The sequence below is a fragment of the Melitaea cinxia genome, chromosome 1 (genome assembly GCF_905220565.1).
Source record: "Melitaea cinxia chromosome 1, ilMelCinx1.1, whole genome shotgun sequence".
Classification (NCBI taxonomy): domain Eukaryota; kingdom Metazoa; phylum Arthropoda; class Insecta; order Lepidoptera; family Nymphalidae; genus Melitaea; species Melitaea cinxia.
In genome coordinates, this window is record NC_059394.1 from 13,023,734 (window position 1) to 13,032,598 (window position 8,865).

Here is an 8,865-nt window from a genome sequence, read left to right on the forward strand (position 1 = left end):
TTTATATGTGTTATTTATAAGTATGTTTTTTGAAAAAAAATATGTAGCTATATACCAGTTGGCTGTTACCTATAACACAAGCATTAAGTTGCTTACTTTAGGAACAGATGACCGTGTGTGTATTGTGTAAATATTTATTTATTTATTTACTTGCGTCTCCCGCTTTTAAGGCTGTTTCCCTGACATGAGATGGAGCAAGTTAGTGTGTCTACGCAGGTTGCGTCCCACTAAAGCGACCGTCCCCTTTCCCAGGGAACCAACGTCAATCAACCAGGTCTCTTGGAATCACCGCGACAAATTCCATAATATATAGGCTTGATAAGAGCAGGAAAGTCAATGGCGGCACGAGCTCTTTTTATGGTATCACTTAGGGAACCATGGCGGGAAAATCTACCTGAACTATTGTTGCAGAAAAGGCAGTGTAGTGTGTAGTCCGAAAGAATCAAGTTCCTTTCTGCATGGACATCTGTGTTCAAAGCAGTGAAGCTCCCAACTGGACACCAACAGCAATTCTAAAACTTTCATTGTCTAAGTGTCCCAAGGTTTTTTGACGGCATTGCGTGTTTCCAGTGACCCGACTCTTTATTTGACACTGCCAGAAACCTGGCACTGTTTTCATAACTTGTAAGATTTTGTGTCAAATTTATATGAGTATTGTGAACTGTTATGCTGCATATCCCAATGTTTTTGTTTTGTAACCTCCTTCGGGATATCGCCATTAGGACAATTTAACTTCCAGTTTTCTATTGCATCTGTAGCATCTGTAATTTAGACTGACTTTGATGTTAAGATGTCGGAACATAGATATTTGATACTATGCACAGAAGAAAGAAACGCAGGAAGAGCGACACAAGAAATTTTTCTCACGCTGATACCATGGTCTTTAATTCGTAAAGTAGCGCTTCACGAATTTTCATCAGAAGATAAATTTAGATTTTTTTAAAGTGGCATTAAGTTTTTCTGTCAGTCCAGGGAATTTGCAAATTGAGGTTGCGCGCCAAATATATATTAATTTCGGGACAAATAGACAATATTTTAATATAAGTATAGGCTATATTAGAATTATTATTGGAACGAAGTTCCTTACGGCAGGCTTACATTTGGCTGGGCGACCGAACTGAAAAAAATGTGATACTAAAGCCGTAAGAAAAATATATAACGGAAGTGACATAATATCAGTCCCACGACTTTATAATATGACGTTTGTAAAACTAAAATATTATTATTATTATTTTGTTTGATTTATTTTATTTTACGGTATTTGTTATTTTCTAAAATACTAAATTTCCTATTATTATTTATTATCACTCACTCACTCATTTCAGGCTATCGCAGTCCACTGCTGGACATAGCCCCCAAGTTCACGCCAAAAGAGGCGTGGAATCATGTGTTTTGCCCATAGTCACCGCGCTGGGCAGGCGGGTTGATGACCGCTTCCTTGTCGTACTGAAGACGCTGCTGCCCGTCTTCGGTCTGTGTATTTGAAAGCCAGCAGTTGTATAGTTATCCCGCCATCGGCCGGCTTTTTAAGTTCCAAGTTGGTAGTGGAACTGTCTTATCCCTCATTCGCCTCTTAGTTAATTGTTCCAGTTTAATGTTCCAACTTATAATTTAAATTAATTGTAGTCGATTTTCGACCACTGGTTATAAAAAATACGAAAAAATGTAAAATTATTTAATTTATTATAATAATATATATTTTTAATATAATAAATACGCAGCAGGTCGATAAATTGATCTAGTCTGACGTTATTTAGCGAAATTCTATAGGGGCTATTGAGTATTGTGTTAAAATGACCTTTAAGTTACTTGCATAATTAATTATTTTTAACAGCAAAACTGTTATAAGGAGCACGCTTACGTACGTACGATCATCGAGTTCGACTGCATATTTAAGCATATATATAGTGAACAGGTATGTACAATGTGTTGATAGGGTATTGTTATTAATAATTAAATATATATTGGTAGTTTTAGTGCAATCAAATAAAACCCCTGACTCACTTTCCTATTAAAAAAACTTAGTTGTACAAAAAATATTAGATATATAAATGTAATAATATTATAAATATAAATGTCATCAATAATTCAATGAAATGTAAAGGTATTGAATATAAGTATTTGAATATCACTCTGATAAAAATATTTAATTATTACTAATTTTTGTCTATGTTGTCGTTTGTACCCAAACGAGCTATGGGGCCAGTCAACAAATATCAAAACAGAGATGTTTATATTTTTCAAAGCAATAGTTTAATAATTTTATATCTTATAAGAATGAAAACGTAGAGCAATTTATAGCACATTGACTTTCGACTCGCAGAAGTTACTAAACCAGTACATTTGAAGGTGCACCTGCCTCACATACCCTGTCTGTTGCAATGGCCAGCGCACTAACCCATTTGTTCATACAGTAACAAAATATATATATGTACATAAATAAACGCTGCTACGTAGGTGCAGATTTATTAAATGGTTATTGTTTTTTTTTTACAAGATGCTTAAAAGATTTTATAAGGTACACAATTAGAGAACCATATTGGCATACGTTGAAGTGTTTGATTATTATCGATGAAAAGTTCTTGTAAGTACTAAACTAAGATAAATTGTTGGGACTATAATTTTTATTTAAAAAAATTATCTAGTGTCATCGGACACCAGGTAGGAACGAAGTTTCTTCGGATAGTATAGAAGCAACACAATTTGAAAAAAATATGTTGAATTTGATTTTTTTTAATTTTATTGATTGCTTTTCAATTAAGTACATAAAAGTATTTAGGAAATTTGAGTATTTTAGAAAATAACAAATACCGTAAAATAAAATAAATCAAAGAAAATAATAATTATATTAATAATAATAATTATATTAATAATAATAATAATTCAAACTATTAAGTGCAATAAAAAAAACATATGTAAAGACATATGTTGTACTTATTTTTGTTGACAGTATAAAATTACATAAATAATTTAAAAAAAGTTTACTAGTAATATTTTAGTTTTACAATCGTCATATTATACAGTGGTGTGACTGATAATACGTCACTTCCGTTATATATTTTTCTTACGGTTTTTGTATCACATTTTTTTCAGTTCTGTCGCCCAGCCAAATGTAAGCCTGCCGCCGTAAGGAACTTCGTTCCAATATTTAGTCATCATCTTTATTTAGATAGATGTAGTCTTAATTCTTCTCGAATCTTTCTAAATCAACCAATAAGATGCTACACTAAACATTTACGTCTTGTTTGATTATAATCTCAAGCTGTTACTTATATCAATATTTTTTAACGACGTAAAAACGACTGAAAACTGTTTTATTTAGACATATTATTTTAAAAACAATATGCGAATGTGGTAAAATGTTAGCAAAGTTAGGTTGCGCCGTGGAGATCGTCAGGAGAGTAGCAGCACGAAATAATACCAAATATAATTTGTAATGAAATGTGAGTTTTATTTCAATAAACTATCACTGCATTACACTGTCGGATTATAAAAGTAGAATACAATAATACAATTAATTTAATAATTTGTCACAAGCACAAGCAGATGGAACGATTCAAGATGAAGAACGGAAGTGAAGTTAACAATAGACTATACGTCAACACGACTACAGTCATACCAAAGCCAATTACAATATCCGGTGTAGAGCATAGATACAAAATCTTCAACATAAAATGTGATGAATGAAAGAACACTACTCTCAAGAACCTGTAAGACCGGTCGCCAGAAGACAGTTTTTGTCCCAGAAGCGTTTCTGAAAAACTGCCGACGAAGTAAGAATCTTGAAATGTCAATTAAATTTAAACTTTAGAAAGCTCCTATACTCGGTACTATACCCAATCCATCTCCTATGTGGAGAAAGAGGCCCATGCCAAGAAACAGGATGTTACAGGCTGAATCAATATCATTATTTATTAGACCGATAAACCGATAAATATGACGTATTATGATTAAATGATAACAATTACAGCAAATATCTATGGTAGTAATAACAAGAATTTTTTATTTGCTTATTGTAAGATAAAAAAATAGTAGGGTAACCTGCTGCTTTGAAATAATTTAAAATGTATTGCTGAATATTTTTATGTATCCACTTCTGTTCTCTTTTGTTACGTTTTTGTAAAAAAATTGGCGATTGCTTTAATAGGCTAGCTAGGTTGTTGATTAGTCGGCAAATTTTACAATTTTTTAATTTACAGTTCTATGAAATATTTGTATGTTACTCTTATTCTTTAATTAATTATATTAAAATTATATAAAATTAAAGATTATAGAAGAATAGATTTTTTTTTATATCACTAGGTTGGCAAAAAAGCGTACGGCTCACCTGATGGTAAGCGATTACCGTAGCTTATAGACGCCTGCAACACCAGAAGCATCGCAAGCGCGTTGCCGACCCAATCCCCAATCCCCCCAGGAGCTCTGGTCACCTTACTCACCAACAGGAACACAATACTGCTTGAAAACAGTATTATTTTGCTGTGATCTTCTGTAAGGTCGAGGTACTACCCCAGTCGGGCTGCTCCATATTTTGAGGAGGAAATTCCTGCTGTGCCCTCATTTAAATCCTCATTAGCCTCATTTAAAATATATATTTTTAAATATATATTCTTTAATTTTATTCAGTTTACTAGGCTATATTTTTAAATTTGTAAAACCACTGATTATTATACTACCTATGAACTAGTTTCATTTGATATATAATTTTTTTAGAACTAGACAACTAGTTGTTGTAACTACGAACTAAATAATTTGTTTTAGATAAATTTACTTTTCAACATTTGTCAATTTGAAGACGAACGTTTTCTATGTTTTTTGTGTATAATATTTAATATACCTATCTTTAATTTTTTGAGATTTTACATAGTGGCTATAAAACATTGATATAATATGGAACATTGATAATGATAGATAGTAGGTATCTATTCTAACAGTACTTACATCTGCAGTTGACAATGTTTAATGTGAGTTAAATTCACCTTGCCAGTTTCTGTGTTCGTTGAAAATATATGTATACGTCATAACCCCCCACGCATGCATTCTCTTCGAGACGTGGTAGGTCGTGATTACTCGCGCGCAAAACATTCAAATTTCAAGCGCGACGTCGTCGCTCGCGAGGCGTGTATCGGTTCGGCTCGCGGTACGCGGGGGCGGGCGGACATGCCAAGGCAGGCAGGCAAGCAACATATTTACTCATACGCCTGAGGCGTAAATCACCGTGCATCTATTTCGAGTGAGCGGCAACAAGCGGGCGCGGGGTACGGACAGACGCCGATGCCGGTCTGGCGCCAGGATTCCCCAGCGCCTCGCTCCCCGCGCCTCTCTCGAGGTCACGCGCAACCATAACCTGGCGCTGATGTAAAATCGCGATGAAAAGCGAGCTAATTATTACCCATTATAACAACTGACTTTTTTTAAATACAATGTAATTATACAGTACAAAATACTTTTTATTATTATATCTTTTTTTTGTTTATCATAATGGAATAATGTTGAGTCTAAAAATATTAGCTAAGTGCGAGTCAAGATCGAATTAAAATAAACCGATAGGTACTTGTTTTAAAATTATCGATTTTTTTTGGCGTTCTCCTTACTCATACATTTTTATTAGCTAATTTTGCTATTTTATGGCATTTTTGTAAAATCAAAAAATAGATTTATTTCATACGTTAGTCTGTACTTTTTGTGGAGCGCATTAACGAGGCAAAAAATCACTTTTGTTGTACGAGAGCCACCCTAAATATTTTTTTTTACTATAATTTTATTATCTACTAGCTGTTCCCGCGGCTTCGCCCGCATAGAAATCAGTGTGTTACAAAGTTTTCCCGGCAAACTTCCAGTGCAACTATCATCAAAATCGGCTTAGCCGTTCCGTAAACCTTTCTCTCGAAACCCTCTCTCCATTGGTGAAATCGCATGAAACTCCGTTCAGTAGATTTTGAAGGAATCTATCACATATACTTTTGGGGACTTTGTTTTATAATACACTAACTGTCGCCCGCGACTACGTCCGCGTGGTTATGAAGATATGCATTACTATTAAGATGTTTAACGCAAATTATTTTTTTATTTCAGTCACTTGAAATGCTTATCAAACTGAGTAACTTTTTAAAAGGCACAATTTACAACTGTTGACGTCAACTAACTATAATCTACCTCCCTGCCTCATCTTTGTCCATCCTGGATGGATGGACCATCCAGCGGTTATTAAGTTCTCGTGATGAGTGAGTCAGTGACCTTTCTCTTTTATATATATAGATTACGATGCATAATAATGTATGGACACCTTCTCGCTATCTATAGAGCATACATTTTAAATTTCAAGTCTTTTATTTCTAAAACATAGGACTTTCATACAAACTTCCAACCCCCCGTTTTGCCCCCTTAGGGGTCGAGTTTCATAAAATCGGTTCTTAGCGGATCTCTACGCCCTATAAGGAGCCTTCCTGCCAAATTTCAAGTTTGTAGGTGTTATAGTTTCGGAGATTTCGTGATCAGTGAGTCAACCTACCATCCCCCGTTTTTACCCCAAAAAGGGGTTGATTTCTAAAGATGCATTATTTGGACGTCTTCTCATCATCTATAGAGCATACATTTAAAATTTCAGGTCTCTTACTTCAAAAACATAGGACTTTCATACAAACTCGCAACCCCCGTTTTACCCCCTTAGGGGTCGTGTTTCGTAAAATTCGTTCTTAGCGGATCTCTACGCCCTATAAGGAGCCTCCCTGCCAAATTTCAAGTTTGTAGGTGTTATAGTTTCGGAGATTTCGTGATCAGTGAGTCAACCTACCATCCCCCGTTTTAACCCAAAAAGGGGTTGATTTCTAAAGATACATTATTTGGACGTCTTCTCATCATCTATAGAGCATACATTTAAAATTTCAGGTCTCTTACTTCAAAAACATAGGATTTTCATACAAACTTGCAACCCCCGTTTTACCCCCTTAGGGGTCGAGTTTCATAAAATCCGTTCTTAGCGGATGTCTACGCTCTATAAGAAGCCTACCTGCCAAATTTCAAGTTTGTAGGTGTTATAGTTTCGGAGATTTCGTGATGAGTGAGTGACCTTTCGCTTTTATATATATTATTATATAGATTATAGATTACTAAAGTAAATACCCCATTAAGTATTTTATGAATATTTCAAGTGCCTATCTGTTACCATTTATTGATATCGAGCAAAAATAGGCAAAAAATCGCGTTTGTTGTATGGGAGACCCCGTAATTTTTATTTTATTTTTAGTATTTGTTGTAATAGCGGCAACAGAAATACATAATTTGTTAAAATTTCAACCGTCTAGCTATCGCGGTTCTTGATATACAGCCTGGTGACAGACAGGCGGACGGACGGACAGACAGCGAAGTCTTAGTAATAGGGTCCCGTTTTTACCTTTTGGATACGGAACTCTAAAAAGTGTGTGTGTGTCAGCTCCTTATAGTATTACATTACACTACAAACTTTAGTTTTTTCCTTAAGAATGTCTAGATGATCCACATCTAGATGTGACCTGCGATTTCACAAGCGTTAACAGTAAAATGACGGACAGGGGGATCAAACTCTGGTATCAAATGATCCATTTTGAAATTTCATAATTTCTAATAAAATAGCATTAGTTTACATAGTTAAATAAATAATAAATAAACGTTTCACACTCAACGTCCGATATCTTCGGGACTTCGGGAGCAAGTAGTGTTATACTATTTGCAATCTTTGCCAGAAGATCAACCAGGCTATTATGATTTATTCTTCTTTGCATCTGTATCACTACAGCAAAAGTCACTCAAAACGAACGACTTCAGTTGGAACTATGAATATAAGCAGACGTGTTATTCTTATATATGTTAAAAAATCTTAATATGTAGTTATATCAAACTCATGTACTGAATATCGAAAATAATCAATTTTCATTGCCAAGATATCAATCAAAAAGAAGTAAGGTATTATTACTCAATATATTGCATAATGCAATACACATCGATACTAATGATCCAAAGAACAGATCCAAATAGTCCAGATAAAAACAGAAAAAAATTGTATGATAATTTTGGAATTCCTGTTTCAAACACAATAATTTAAAATAGCTTCCCATACAAATCATCGTTTTGTAATTTTCAGCAGGGAAAAAACCTGAAACAGTCAAATTTTGCAATCTACTTAGTATGCTGTCGATCTTGTTGTGTAAATGGCTAGAAGATAGTGGTCAGTGTTAAGTTCTAGAAGATGGCATGTACCTACAGGTTTTTTAATGCAACGTATTAGATTTAGCAATAATAATCCAAGGCTTGTATTACTAAAACTATTCATAAACGGGATATTTACTATGTTTTTTATTTTCATTTTGCGGAGCTCGATATTTCTACATTACCTGCGAATGTCTTGTTCACGAGACTCCGGTTTATGAATAGTTTTAGTAATACAAGACATAGAAAGTAACCATGTTAATCTAAAATCAAGGCTTGTGTGTCAAGAAACTATGGGTAAAAAAGTAATGTGCGTTTTTTTAGAGGTTTCCAATTTTGAGTTGGCAGCAGTGGTTTATTTGACAACCCATTTAACAGCTGAAAGCTTTTTAAAATGAAACAACTTTTTTAAATTTTATCGCGGTTTATGTTTTTAAAATGCTCGACGTTTCGGATACTTTACAGCAACCATGTTCACGTCTTTCCTTCTAGCGACCCGCCCCGGCTTCGCACGGGTGCAATGCTGATACTATATATAAATTAAGTAAATATAATCTATACAAATAAATAAAATGGGAGTATCTGATTGTTATATTAAAATAACGGCTTTTTACTAAATGCATATGGATGTATTCACGGTACTTAAACCAAAATGACATTTTTTACAATTTTTGTCTCCGT

General features: G+C 34.2%; 1 protein-coding gene across 1 annotated transcript in view; it reads right to left on the reverse strand.

Annotated features, from left to right (window-relative positions):
* LOC123657122 overlaps positions 1-5,267 on the reverse strand; it is a 36,947-nt gene extending 31,680 nt beyond the window's left edge. The window contains exon 1 of the mRNA XM_045592719.1: positions 4,942-5,267. The gene's annotated coding sequence lies outside the window, so the exon portion shown is untranslated. The remainder of the gene's footprint in view (positions 1-4,941) is intronic.
* Between the last annotated feature and the right edge of the window lie 3,598 nt (positions 5,268-8,865).